Source organism: Myotis lucifugus, unplaced genomic scaffold (assembly GCF_000147115.1).
Source record: "Myotis lucifugus unplaced genomic scaffold, Myoluc2.0 scaffold_466, whole genome shotgun sequence".
Lineage (NCBI taxonomy): Eukaryota > Metazoa > Chordata > Mammalia > Chiroptera > Vespertilionidae > Myotis > Myotis lucifugus.
In genome coordinates this window covers 456,021-469,845 of record NW_005871514.1, presented here as the reverse complement: position 1 = coordinate 469,845, position 13,825 = coordinate 456,021, and positions in this window count along the sequence as shown.

Genomic DNA, 13,825 nt, shown 5'->3' with positions numbered 1-13,825 from the left:
ATATATATATATATATCTATATATATATCTATATATATTACTAATAAAAGGGTAATATGCTAATTAGACCAGGTCTTAACTTTCCTTCTGGACAGTTAGGGTGGCAACCAGGCCAGCAGGGAGGTAGTTAGGGGGTGGCCAGGCTGGCAAGGGGACCAGTTAGGGGGCAATCAGTCCAGCAAGCAGAGGCAGTTAGGGGCAATCAGGCAGGCAGGTAGAGTGGTTAGGGGTGATCAGGCAGGCAGGCAGGCAAGAGGTTAGGAGCTAGCAGTCCCAGATTGTGAAGGGGATGTCCAATTGCCAGTTTAGGCCCCAACCCCTAAACCAGCAGTCAGACATCCCCCAAGGGTCCTGGATTGGAGAGGGTGCAGGCCAAGCTGAGGGACCCCCCCCCCCCACACGAATTTCATGCACCATGCCTCTAGTATCCTATATAATAAAGAGGTAATATGCAAATTGACCATCATGCCCTCACGCAAGATGGCCACCCTCATGTGGTCACAAAATGGCCACCACAAGATGGTTGGCAGGGGAGGGCAGTTAGGGGCGACCAGGCCAGCAGAGGAGGGCAGTTAGGAGGGAACAGGCCTGTAGGGGAGGGCAGTTGGGGCGACCAGGCCTGCAGGGGAGGGCAGTTGGGGTGACCAGGCCTGCAGGGGATGGCAGTTAGGGGCAACCAGGCCGGCAGGGGAGGGCAGTTAGAGGCGACCAGGCCAGCAGGTGTGGGCAGTTGGGGGGGACCAGGCCTGCAGGGCCTGGCAGTTAGGGGCGACCAGGCCAGCAGGGAAGGGAGGGTAGTTAGGGGGGACCACGCCTGCAGGGCAGGGCAGTTAGGGGCGACCAGGTCAGCAGGGGAGTAGTTAGGTGTTGATTAGTCTGGCAGGGGAGTGGTTAGGGGGTAATCAGGCTGATAGGCAGAAGTGGTTAGGGGCAATCAGGCAGGTAGGTAGGCAAGCAGTTGGGAGCCAGCAGTCCAGGATTGTGAGAGGGATATCTGACTGCTGGTTTAGGCCCGATCCTTATGTATATCCCCTGAGGGGTCAGATTGGAGAGGGTGCAGGCTGGGCTGAGGGACAACTCCCCACCCCCCTCAGTGCACGAATTTTGTGTACCAGGCCTCTAGTATATAATAAAAGCATAATAATTTCTAATTAGATCAGACAGCCAAACAATCTTCCAGATGAAGCCGCCTCCATGGAATCCAAGGCAGAGGCGGTTAGGGGCTATCAGGCAGGCAGGCAAGCAGTTAGGGGTGATCAGGTAAGGTTCTGTAAATAGATAGTGGTGATGGTTGTACAACATTGCAACCATCGCAGGCAAGTGGTTAAGGGCGATCAGGCAGGCAGGTGAGTGGTTAGGGGTGATCAGGCAGGCAGGCAGAATGGTTAGGGACAATGAGTCAGGCAGGCAAGTGGTTAGGGGCAATCAGGCAGGCAGGCTAGTGGTTAGGGGTGATCAGGCAGGCAGGCAGGTGAGTGGTTAGGAGCCAGCGGTCCCAGATTGTGAGAGGGTGCAGGCCAGGTTGAGGGACCCCCCCCCCGCACAAATTTTGTGCACCAGGCCTCTAGTGTGTGTGTGTGTGTGTGTGTGTCTGTGTGTGTGTATCACTTTAAGAGTGCATTGTTGAACTGGGGACCTCTGTGCAAAACAGGGTTCAATCCTGGTAGGGCCGCCTGGGGAACCATGTAGAATATGTGTCAGAATTGTCCCTTGGAAGATGGAAGGCTGGGATATTTGTCCATTGGCTCTGCCCCCCATTAGTTGAAGGTTGCCCGTGGTTTCCCCAGCAGAAACTTTGCACATTCTTCTGAAGAAGATGACTGGGGATTTCCATGTCTGCCAACAGCTGAGGACGAGAGACTGATGGGCTGTATCATCAGGGAAGCCTACCCAGGTTTCCCTGAGCAACATCACCAGCATGTGCTCACCAGGGTAACATCACTTGTGGTACAAATGGTGTCCAGCTGAATCCAGCCCCTCCTGGGGTTCTGGTCCCTTGGGTGCCATTCCATGAGTTTTCTCTCACTTCTGAACACCTGCACTCAGAAATCCAACAACGTTTTTGTTTTGTTTTGTTATTGTTATTGTTGTTTGTTTGTTTGTTTGTTTTTGTTTTTTTTATAGAGAGGAAGGGAGAGGGATAGAGAGTTAGAAACATTGATAGGAGAGAAACATCAATCAGCTGCCTCCTGCACACCTCCTACTGGGGATGTGCCCCCAACCAAGGTACATGCCCTTGATCAGAATCGAACCTGGGACCTTTCAGTCCACAAGCTGACTCTCTATCCACTGAGCCAAACCAGTTAGGGCCCAACAATGTTTTTAATGATATCCAAGCCTGTGCTTGACCTTGCTTCTGAAGGCTCAAACAAGCTGGAGCTACCCCCTTCTCCTAACACATGTAGCCTGAATAAGCCAGAGGGTGATGAATGGGTGTTACCCCCTCCATCCTGTTTATCACTTGCAACTAGTCACCAGTTACGGGCCTGGTTGAGAAAAGATTGCAATCTACAGTTTGTATTCATTGATTTCTACAAGCCTCCATTATGCAAGCTGCTCATCAATATCCATCACGTAGATAAATGGCATCACAGGTGTTCTCGTGTTGTGCCTTTGCATGTCCCTATTCCCTTAGAAAGCCAAGAGAATCCTACCTCACAATATCCAACTTATCCAATGAGGTATCACAGTACTTCTAGACTTCCAAGTGTGAGCACTGAATGGAGCCTCAGAGATCACCTGCTCCAGCTTCTCAATCCTAGTTGTACATTCGCATTCTACGAGAGATGTAAATGTTGATGCCCAGTCCCCACCCCCAGAGATTCTGATTGGATTGGTCAGGGTAGGGCTCAGGAGGCAGTATTTTGAAATAGCTGCCAAGCGATTCTCATGTGCAGTAGAGGTTGAGTTGTACTGATTTAGTCCAAGCTTTATTCCACATGCAGGTAAATTGAAGTATAACAAGGACATGTGTTAAAGTCATTTAACTGATTATTTGCCGGACTGGGACTTGAATCCAAGTGCCCTGATTGATTACCCATTCAGTGCTCTTCCTCTGTTGGTAATTGATTGCTCTTGTTCCATGAAGAGTTGGAAGGCTTCCAGACAGGGTTGTTAGATCTGGCAGGGAGTTGGGAGGGGGATTTAGGCTGAGGGGAACCAAGACTACGACAAGCAAGCTGGGGACCCTGGAAGAGCAGAGTCAGAAATGGGACCTTAAAGGTTCAACATGCATTGTAAACTGTAGCGCATCATACCGTCTCTGTTTCTGGTGTGAGAGTGACCATAAGCGCGAGTGAGCACCAGGCCATTGTTTTCAAACCTGTAGTGAAGCAGAAGAAAAAGGCTGCTACTCAATATTTAAAACAAAATGCAATGGCTAAGAGACCACTCAGCTCAGCTTCTCCTGGGACCCTTCCCACATCAGGGCCCATGTTGCTTTTTGCTTACACAGCAAGGTTTGTGCCTGATACTCAGTTTAGGGATACATCATAGGTAGTAAAAAGAAAAGAAGAAAAAGCACAATCGTTGCATTTGGAGGTGAGAGAGTATGCAATTGGGAAATTACATGTGGGGGGTTGCTTAATTATTTGCTTAGGAAATGAAGAGATATGCCAGTTTTTCTCTCCAAGGAAAGAAGACTGCTGAGTTTATATAGTTTTGGAGTCATGGATTCTGTGGGGATTTTAGAGGTTTTAGAGCTGGGAGGAGGCTGGCACTAGCCGTCGAAGTGTGCTTCCTCATACAGGACTTCACTGCAGTAAGTAAGTGGTCTGCTGACTGACTAACCTTCAAATGCTGCTATCGATTGGCTGGTTTTCAGAAATGTTTTTAATAAAGCAAGTTACCATTGATATAATACTGAGGACAGTTGTCATTGATTAAACAGTTTTTAAGTTGGTTCTGTAAGAATCAGTCTTTTGCTAGGGATATAGAGGCTTTATTTTTATTCTCTGCTGTTGGTTCAAAAGTATTAGTTAAATGATCTGTGCTTCCATATTGAAAAAAACAATGAGATGCCTGGCATATTGGCTCAAAGCAGACCCAGGGTAAAGTATGTCATGGTGACATTTCAGAACACTAGGGACAAAGAAGAGATTCCAGAGAAAATGTAAGTACTTGAAAGGGATCAGGAATCAGAATGGCCTTTGAGTTCCCAACAGCAACCGAAAGCTAGAAAGCAGTAACGCAGGGTTTTAAAAATTCTGAAGGAAAATTGTCCTTGACCTGGAATTCTAATGCAGCCAAACTATCACCCAAGAGTCAGGGCAGAATAAAACATTTTTAAATATGCAGAGTCTCAAAAATTGTACTTCCCATGGACCCTTTCTCAGCAATATCCTTGGAGGGTCTGCTTCACTAAAATGAGAAAATAGACTAAGAAAGAGGCAGATATGAAATACGAGGAGGAGAAGATCCATCACAAAAGAAAGGGGAATGAGATAAGTTCTGACAGCTGTACAGCAGGCAAAGAGGACAATCGGTCCAGATGTGTGTGACGACTCCTGGTACATTGAACACTTATAAGTGAGGATCCCAGCTGCCTGGCTTTTGTTTTTTAATCTGCAGATGGCATTTTCTGGCGAGAGTGGCCCAGCTCCTTTTCTGTTCTAGACTGTGTTCACTGTACGCCCTGCTACCAGACTGTGACCCAAAGAGTCAGCTCCGTTCCCTCGGGAGCTTTCATCCAACAGGGGCCACGTTGCCCTTTCCTCACACAGCGAGGTTTGTGCCTGGGACTCGCATCGGTGGTGAAACGTAAACAATAAAGAATGATTGAAACAAAACAGTGTCATGGCTACCTCCATGGGTGAGGGAGTATGCAGCTGGGGAGTAACACACAGGGGCTTCTCAGGCACTGGTGTTTCTTAGCATTGAGTGATCTCATAATGTTTCTTTAAGCTGTAACTGTGATTCTTATACTCTTCTGTAGGTGTCATGCATTTCACAGTTTAAACAAATCTTTATCATGTGATACAAGTACACCAGCAGCCTAAGTCTAAGCTGCTTTCTGAAGGGGAATTCTTTTCAACGCTGTAAGGAGCTCAGGGAAGACTCCAAGTGGGCAAGATGGACAGCTTCACCGTTCTCTCTGTGCTGCAGCAGAAGAGATTTTTTAAATAGACCGATGTCTGACTCTTTTGAAACCTAAATACAATGGAATACTTTCTAATTGTTTTTACTATCTCCTATATTTATTAACAGCTACAATGGCTAAATGAGTCTCTCTCTCTCTCTCTCTCTCTCTCTCTCTCTCTCTCTCTCTCTCTCTCTCTCTCTTTCTCTCTCTCCCCAGGACTTCCTAATTAACTGTTACATTGGAGAAAGTGGCAGAATCTCTTACCTTCATCATGGAATTACACCTGGACCCCCCTTTGGTAGTTGAACCAAAGGGAAACACAAAGAGGAGAAAAAGGTTGTACTCAGTCTAAGTGTGTGCTTGTCTGCCAGGGAAGAAGAATGTGCCTCGCATGAGCAGGGAGGGCCTTTGACAATGACCTCACCCAACAGTAGGACTGTGGTCAAAGGATGTCATTGCTCACCAATCAGATCGGGTGTCCTCTACCCATGGGGCAGGGGTGAGGGGGGACTGAATAAGATAATGGGAAGAAAAGCCAGTAGTGGTCACTCTCACATTCAGCTGTATCACAGTAAAAGTCCCCTATGGAAACCAGGAGGGAGAGTCAGAGTCCTGTCTTGTCAGCAGTGAGAAACATGCTGATGGAAAGGGAGGGACGGAGTCGTCAGGATTCAAAGAAGCAGGTCCACCTCCAGCGGCCTTTAGAGAGTGAGCAGGACTGCTGCGTCATTCTGCCCCCAAACCTCACTCATCATGGCTCTCTGGGGCCAACTCTGGCCTGAAACCATACGTTCTAGGAAATGCACTTCCATCACAGCGAGGTTAACACAGTGCAAAGCCACCACAGTCCACACTTTAAAGACGGATATTTGCCTCTCTCTCTCTCTCTCCCTCCCTCCCTCCTTCCCTCCTTCCCTCCCTCCCTCTCACAAATATATTACTTATAATGTCTAACAGTAAACAATGTGTTTCTCTGTACATGATTGCATTTGACCTTGTGCTTACTCCCAACATTCTGTTACTAACAAAAATAAGATACCATTCATTGAGGGTCTCTTAAATGTCTTAAGCCATATCACTTTAATCTTTACAAGTCTATTGGGAGTGTAGGGTGTTTCATCATTTTTAGATAAGGAAATTGGTGCCCAGGGGATATACAGCTCTTTAAACTATTATAGCCAACTTCCAAATACAGATACTAGGAAAGTTGTGCTTCTGCCTAACATGAGGCAACTCTGCTCTCCATACACCGAAAACACACCAACTCTGCTCACAAGAGGAGACACTTCTTTTATCCATCTTTGGGTCATGTTAATTCCCTTCCAGCTCTATCACAGTGCCCCTCTTTTTTGTTGGGGGGGAGGGGGAGAGGAAACATTGATGTGAGAGCAGAACATTGATCGGCTGTCTCCTGCACGCCCTGACCTGGGATCAAGCCCACAACCCGGCCATGTATCCTGACCAGGAATTGAACCGGCAAGCCCTCAGTCACAGGATGACACCCAACCAATGGAGCCACACTGGTCAGAGCCATCTCTCCTTTTAAATAGTGTATAATTTAAACTACCACGGGATCTAGAGCACGTTCTAAGCCAGGTCCTAATCAGCCGCTCTGCCTGGACCTTCACGTTGCTGGTTTTTATTGCCCCAGGTCTTACCTCCTCCATACTCTGAACCATCAGATTGGTGACCTACTCTTGGGCCCACCTTCTGCCTCTGGCTTCGAGCTCCTGGCACTGGGCTCTGGCTTCCCTGCAGGACCTAAAAGATGCCCAGTTATTATAGCCCCATGGGTTCCACCCAAACAGGTCTCTGGTTCACCAACCCCCCCCCCCAAAAAAAAATGGGAAACAACAGAAAGTAGGTAAAGAAATCATGAACATGAGTAATAATGATGGTGCTGCTGATGGTACATTATCAGCATCATACGGCTTTTAAATTTCTTTCTTTATCTGGGCTGAGTCTGGATCGGGTAGAATGAATCACGCCCCTTCCAAATTGCTTGAGGGGCAGGAGGCTGTGAGTAATAGACCCCCATATGAGTTATGATTAAGAAAATCCTACAGCAGTTGGAAACCTAATGTGAAATTAGCCCATTTCCACCTCTTAGAAATGGTTTGTTTGGTTTTGCTCATTAAATGTGTATAATTACACCTCAAAGTTGTTTTCATTTGCCTTTCTTTAATTGATAGTGTGAATGCCTTTTCCCTGAAATGATTTATCATCTACATTTCCTTGAGTTAGGATTTTCTTCTCATCTTTTTTGATCTTTTATTTTGTGGTTTCAGCATCAACCTCCTATATTTTATGAAGTCTTTCTATAGTTTGGACACTAAATTTTTCTGATGATATTCAAATATATTTCCCTTTTCTGTTGCTTTCCCTCTGATATTTATTTGATTGCCTTTTATTGTACCAAAGTCCTTGGCTTTATGGATTTCAACACATCCATCTTGTTCCTGATGATATCCTCCATTTTTAATATTTGTAAATTGATTTCCCTCCAGAACTGAGATAAATATTCCGTTATATTTTCTTCTAGATCATTTTTTATGGGTTGGATTTTATGTTTATCTCTGATTTATCTGGAGTCTGTAGAGAGCAGTATTTAAGAGCCTGGCTTTGGTGTCAAGCACATATGAGTTCAAATTCTGTATTTTCTCTTTACCTCACATGACCTTGGGAAAACATCATTTTTCTTATCTGAAGCTGTTTTCGTAGATTTCTTCACCATATTACTTTTTCTTTCTTAAATATTATTAGTGGGGAAATATCACAGACAAGAAATGCACAAAACTTACATGCATAGCTGATCTTTTCTAAATTATTTCTTTCCCATTCATTCTCCCAATTGGATTCCACTCTAAGGTATCTATGGAAGTTTACATTCAAATGGCATTAGCTCTCACCTGTATATTGCCCCCATGCACTCGGGGCACCTCTAGCTAAGGTCATACCCAAGCAGGGGATGTTTAGAGGCTGTCAATTAAGGCAGCCACGACTGGTTGATCTGACCATGGGGATAAAACTCACCAAAAGATGATGACTTCAAATGAATAAGCAGAAAAGTGAGCCAAAAATTGGGACCTGAAATTCAATGACTGGGAATTGGAACTGGGAAGGTGATGGGGAAATGAACAAAGCAGAAAGGAAGGGGCAAAATTGGTGATTGGGCCCACATGACTGGCTATCAGCGAGCTGCTCCTTTCACCATGATGTGGCACGTCTTGGCAGACAGAGGGAGAGCTCTAAGGGGCTGAGGGGCACGGGGAATATATAGGTGTGTTGTTACCTTACTGCATTTGGTATTCCTGGCATGAGGTAGTTTCTTTCTCTCCAGGCATTAATGTCTTCTTTTTGCCATTCAATATGTATAATATTATTTGAATAAATCTCTCATGGTGCAGCTTGATACTCAAATTTTTATTACTATAAATGGCCTATTCATTTTCATTTTATTTTCAGTGTGCTACTAGTATATAACAACACATTGATTTTTTTTAGCCTGCATCTTATATCCCATAACTGTACCAAATTCATTTATTACCACTAATAATTTTTGCTTGATTTCTTTTGATTTTCTAGGTCACTGGTAGAAAGCAACATTTTTATTTCTTTTCTTCATATATCTGTTTTTTTATTGTCTTTCCTCTCAGTACTTATTGTAGGCTCATCTAGTATACTATATTAAATAGATGCAACAAAGGAAACATCTTTGTTTTATTCCTCTTTTGTTATGTAACTGTAAGGAAATGACTCTAACATTTCTCTAACATATATAATGGGTCTTGCGTATAACTACATTTAGTATCTATAGATTGAAATGAGATGAATAATCCTTTTTAAATAATTAATTTAAATCATTTAAAGACAGAAGCTATCCATCTAACCTTAAAGAATTGAATACAAGCCCTAACCGGTTTGGCTCAGTGGATAGAGCATTGGCCTGCAGACTGAAGGGTCCCAGGTTTGATTATGATCAAGGGCATGTACTTGTTGCAGGCACATCCCCAGTAGGGGGTGTGCAGGAGGCAGCTGATCAATGTTTCTAACTCTCTATCCCTCCATTGTCCTCTCTGTAAAAAATCAATAAAATATATATTTTTTTAAAATAATTGAATACAAAATGGATTTTTAAATGTGCCAAAGTCATATTCGGCGCATATTAAGAAAAGAGGCCAAACCGGTTTGGCTCAGTAGATAGAGCATCGGCCTGCAGACTGAAAGGTCCCAGGTTCGATTCCGGTCAAGGGCATGTACCTTGGTTGTGGCCACATCCCCAGTGGGAGGTGTGCAGGAGGCAGCTGGTCGATGTTTCTCTCTCATCGATGTTTCTGGCTCTCTATCCCTCTCCCTTCCTCTCTGTAAAAAATCAATAAAATATATTTTAAAAAAAAAAAGAAAGAAAGAAAAGAGAATGACACGTACTATTTTGTTTTTCTACGAATACAGCCAATTATGTTAAGGCTTTTAGATTCTGTATGATCATTTTGAACTCCATGATTAAACGTGGTTTGGTTTAGTGAATAATTCTCCTAAGGTGATATATTTTATTTTCTGTTTTGTTTGGGGAATTTTGCAATTGTTTTCCCAAAGTGAAATTGTTCTGATTTGTTTTTATGATTGGTAGGTGTCCGATGTGAGAATTAGTCATATTTGCCTTAACAAATATTTCATCTTTTTTAATATTATTAAAGAACACATAAAACTCGAGCATCCCTGATTTTTCTGAAAGTTAAGAAAACCATCTGGGAATCCATCTGAAGTCGGTTCCTATTTCTTATTCTGTTATTAGGCTAATCATGTTCTCCTGTTCATATTAGTATTTTGAATTTAAAACCATATACAAAGGGCCCACTGGAGTGGCTCAGTTGGTTGAACGTTGTCCCATGCACCAGGAGGTCACCAGTTTGATTCTACGTCAGGGCACATGCCTGGGTTGCGGGCTTGATTCCCAGCAGGGCGTGTGCCAATTGATGTTTCTCTCACCTTCTGCCTTTCTCTCTCTGAAATCAATAAAAACATATTTTTAAAAAAATATATGAAGGATTATGCCCTTCCAGTCAGATGTCAACTTTATTACCATGAAACTGAGAAAAATTCTACTAAATTATAATAAATACAAAAGAAAAATGTATTTTCTTTCTCATTTACTGACTTTATTAATAATCCTGCCATGGCTAGAATGCTGACTGGTTCACCTGTTTTTCCACGGAGCCCGGTACCATATCAGACTCACTGTGGGCATTAAACAAATGTGTATGAAATGAGTGGAATGAAGGGGGAGCCCCTTTCTGCATAAGGTAAAAATTTAGTTTTCAAAGTTGTCCTTCCTCAATCTTATTTCCAATTCAGACTTCATCTTTATATCTTGGGAGTCTGAACTACTTTAAGGAATGATATATTTTTTAATGATTTATATCTTGCCTAGTCCAAAAAGGTGGATTGAAATATTAAATGGTATAAAGCTATTATAATTTTAAAGATAATAAAAATATTTTAAGTGTAGAAAAGTAGAAAGGTTAGATATTTGCAATAAAAAGGTAAAACTTTCAGCTCTATATTTTGTGGCCTCTCACAGTGTGTATTTCATTTCCTGATGGTGTGTATGTGATTGTGGGGATAGTGTCCAAGTTGAGATCTGCTTGCTTCTTCTAAAGTCTCTGTATTTCCATTCTCAGTTCGTTATGTGCTCTTGGCTCTCACTGCTTCCTACAATGGCCTTCTCACCTGGAGGTTTCATCCTGACTGTACCTGGCCAGGTCGGGGCAAGAGTTCCAGTTTTCCATGCCCAGAAGCAATTTCTTCCCAAAGCAATGCCCTTAGTTCCACGGTCTGAGAAAGAGGTCTAGATTTGTTTGAATTCTTCCAACTCTAATAGGATTTTTCTTTTCTCCTTGGTCCCTCTAAACATCGAGTCTTTGACTTTAAGGTTTAAAACAATTAACAAGGTGGCTTGGTTTGGGGGGGTAGGGTGGAGTGGAGGCATGACATGAGCTTTTTTTGAGACCTGCACCCACTGGATGTATCTACTGAGATTATTTTTTCTTTCATGATATTTTTGTTCAATGTTGTATTTTATGTATTTTAAAATGTGCCTTATGTACTTAAGTTTTCTTTGCTTCTTTTGGCAACCCATACATTTACAGAGTAATTTTCTTGATCTATTTTCAAGCTTCATAAGTTTCTCTTCATTTATCCTTTTTCAAATGCGCGGATGCCTGCTTCATACTGGCTTCTGATAGAGCCAATCCTGCAGCAGAAACACACACAGGAGTGGGGTCTAGCACATGGTGCGTTTCCAGACCTGGCTGTTGGAGGAAGTGATTTGGGGGTGAGGAGTAAGGAGCTGGGCATAGGGGCGGGGAGGTTGTACACGTGGATCATGGAGCACGCCTCCAACTGGTTCCACCAAGAGCCTGAGACGGGGCTGAGGCTCAGAGCTGTGAGGCGCCCCTGGGATTCACTAGATTTAGACTCAGTCAGTCTAAAGACCTGCACACAACGTGTTGAGAGCTGGCCCTTGGTGTGTTGAAGCCAGATAATACACAGGCTGAGATGGTTGAACTTTTCTCTGAAGATATGGTCAGGAGGGGTTTAGAGAGTCCAGGCAAAAAACGAGCTGCCAAGAGCCACAGACTTCCCTCCCCTCCTCCCACTGCTGGTCCCAGGCTGTGAACCACAGAGCCCGGACCAGTGTGCGCAGCGACTGAGACCTCAGGTGAATGGGACCTGACAGAGCTCGCTGGAGTCTGTGAGTGTCCATGTGTGGCCCCCGAATCATACACTTTTATCAGGGTTCCCTTCGTGACCAGGATGTAATTGTCCACCGCTCTTCCTAACTATGGCAACTGGTGTCCCAGGAAGCTGGTGCTGAGGCGACCACTGTGTGCGCAGGGTTCTTAGGGAGGCCCCAGGAGTCAGCACTGTGCAGGGAGGCGACACTGGGCTGGATGCTCTGAGAGCTCTGGTACTTCCGGGTTTCCTAACCCCCACCATCAGGTGCTGGGCATGAGCTGCCCTGCGGGTAGTCCTTAAAGTGACTCTGCAGGTGTAGCAGTCACTGCTGCCAGCACCCCTGTGGCTGGGGCAACATCGATGGGGGCCGAGCAGCTTCCCAGGCCCTGAAATCACCAAGGTGAAGAGACCCTACTTGCAGAGAGCTCAGCCTTGCTAGCCGCCCATTATTCTCCACTGCAATTGCTGTAATGGGAGCGTGCTTAGTGTCAGCATGGCTTGTGTGCAAGGACACAGGAAGGATGACTTACAATTACATGCATCTAGTGTGAAATCTGTTTTTCCTAAGTCTACTCAACTACAATTCTTGTTATTCTATTTACAAATTTAGCAAATTTTATAAGTAAAAATGAAATGATCATTTTTCCATGGGACTTTTGAATAATGTCCCATCCATTCAAGATGAACACTTTTAATTCTTTCTGAACAGTCTAATTTGCACACTTAGCTAAATGCACTAAACATTTTAAACAATATTCATATACTTAATATATTTTGTTTTCCCATTAAGGCCTTCAAATGGGAAAGGGAAAACGAACGACTCTAACAGGGAAACTTCCCAAGTGTTTAAACAACTGTAGTAAATCAGTTACAGTTCATTTATAAATATTAAGCTAATATTAACATTTTCACTAAACTGACTCAAATGATTTTACAAATTTCAACTTTAAAATCACAGGCCTAAAGTCAATTGTTAGTTTTAAGTTGGGAATTAAAAAAAAAAAACATAAAGTGGTAACTCATGAAATTAAAAACTAAAAAATAAAACAATCATTATGCTTGAACCTTATTTGCTTCTTGATTCAATAAAATCTTAACAAAAAAGGTTATGGCATTCATGAAACAGAAATTTCAACACTGACCAATGAACACGATGTTATTAGAAATGATTGTCCCTTTTTCTATGTCCATAATGTGCTGTGCCATCTGGGACTTGCTTCTAAGTTCAATGGGAGGGGAGACGCAGGTCTGGAGAGAGGCTTGTCCTTAAATTGGTAAATGTTGAAGCTGGGCGGTAGGTTCATGGGAGCTCATTGGATGATGCCATAAATATTTGCACTTGTTTGAAATTCAGCATCATGTGGTATTTTAAAACTTCAATTATATTCTTAACACCAATTTCTGGGATGCCTTAAGATATCATATCCTATACAATAAAAGGCTAATATGCAAATTGACCAAACAGCAGAACGACCAGTCGATATGATGCACACTGACCACCAGGGGGCAGATGTTCAACGCAGAAGCTGCTCCCTGGTGGTCAGTGCACTCCCACAGGGGGACCGCCACTCAGCCAGAAACTGGGCTCATGGTTGGCAAGCGCAGTGGTGGTGGTGGGAGCCTCTCCCACCTCCGCGACAGCGCTAAGGATGTCCATGGGTAGTGGGCCTAAGCCCGCAGACAGATATCCCCCGAGGGCTCCCGGACTGTGAGAAGGCGCAGGCTGGGCTGAAGGGACCCCCCACCCCCCCGCCGAGTGCATGAATTTTGTGCACCAGGTCTCTAGTATTCAATAAAAACCTATCAAATAACAAGTTCACAGATTGTCCCTGTGTTTGTGAAATGTATTCCTTAACTAATCCTAAAGTATAACTGTCATGGATTTAATTGGTTTCACCTTTTCTTCTAAAACTATCTAGGGTTGAAAAGACATCCACTAGGCCAGTGGTTCTCCACCTTGGCTGCACATTAGAATCACCTGGGAGTCTTTTTAAAACCGATTTCTGG